Source organism: Rosa rugosa, chromosome 6 (genome assembly GCF_958449725.1).
Source record: "Rosa rugosa chromosome 6, drRosRugo1.1, whole genome shotgun sequence".
Classification (NCBI taxonomy): Eukaryota; Viridiplantae; Streptophyta; class Magnoliopsida; order Rosales; family Rosaceae; genus Rosa; species Rosa rugosa.
Genome location: NC_084825.1, coordinates 37,312,360 through 37,313,939, shown reverse-complemented (window position 1 = coordinate 37,313,939; position 1,580 = coordinate 37,312,360).

The following is a 1,580-nucleotide window of genomic DNA, read 5'->3' as shown; positions in this document are numbered from 1 at the left end:
TGTGTGTTTATTGCTAGGGCGTTACCCTTGCTTGGCTGGTTCTGTAACCGTTGTGGTCGCGGCACTACCGTCGGCTCCCGAGGAGACTAGGACAGAAGCACGTTGACAGAGGGTTTGGTGGCACTGAAAGTCGGCTTCTGAGAAGACTAGGACTAGGAGTGTGATCACCGCTAAGAGAAAGAGAAAGAGAGGGATTGCTCTTAGAGAGGTTTGCTCTAGAGAGAACTTAGATCATCTTAGAGATGTTGTTGTTGTGTTGTGAATGTGTGTGTTAGAATGAGAGGAGAATGTGTTTATATAGGGAAGAAAAAGAAGAGTGAAATGATAAGTGGAAGAAAAATAATGAAAGTGGAGTATGAAAGTGATTTGTAAAATATGGAAAAGATAGAGAAATGATGAAATGAAAGCAAGGCATGAAGGTGCAAAAACATGGAAGTGATGATGATCTATTAAAGAGATTGTAGTAGGAAAATATAACCAAAGAAAAAAAGAAAAGCATCTAGCTTTCTTCATGTGGGTAGGAAACATGAACATGTGAATATTGAGCTGGTTTTAGGTCAGTTTCTGTCCCTTTATTCCTTCAATTATTTCTCCAACAAGCCTTCAGAATGAGCCTTCGACTTCTTCATAAAAAATGTTCCACTATGAGTGTAGATCATCCTGACAAATTTTCAGAGCTTTATTCCATGCGGTTGGGCTGGAAATGCTGCTGGACCTCTTACAGGTCCAGTTTTCCAGTTTTGCTTCTGTAGAAAATTGGACTGATTGTTTGAAGGCCTTCCACTCAAAAATATCTCTGGAACTCTTCACAAGAAATGATCCTTGGGCTGTCTAGAATGGATCTGCAAAGTTTTAGCTCATTTCAATTTCTTTTGGTTAGTCTGCCGCCCCTCCTTCCTTGTTTAGCTCGGTTTCTCCTAGCCGAAGTAGGAAAATGTACTAAAGTTGACTTTTTATGCTTCCATGCTTCCATAGTAGGCTTTATTTAGCCTCTAAATATATATTTCGAACTTGTCGACAATAGATAGCTTGAGCCACTGACATTGGCTCAATTTCTCCAACACATGCCTTGTCAGGCCAAAATGTTCATTTTGGGTCCAAACAAATTTTATTTATCATAAGCAATTTATTTTAATTAAAATTAGCTAATATATCCTAGCGTACTGCGTACCCGTATCGAAACGTTCCGCGTTTAAGGTAACATTGTTCTAGACTAAATTCAATCGTTGAATACTTCAAATTTCAGGTTCTTATCTCCCCGCTCCTGCATTCCCGTACTTGTGCATAATTGAAAAAAAAATTGGGCTTCGCCCAAAGAGACACATGAATACGTAGCCTACCCCATTTTTAGACCCTAGATCCGCCACTGTATACAGGCAATGTTTAAGCATTATGATAATCAAGAGTGGCCGATCCTATAATCAACTACTACAGTCCCTGCTTTTGTCTATGACTCTTTCTGTCTTTAGTGTTTCAATCACTTTCAGGTCGATTTGATAAAGTAGTTTAATGTTTTGCAGTAAAAAACGTTGAAACACTTTGACATTAATTACCTAACACAATTTTATTAAACACACTAG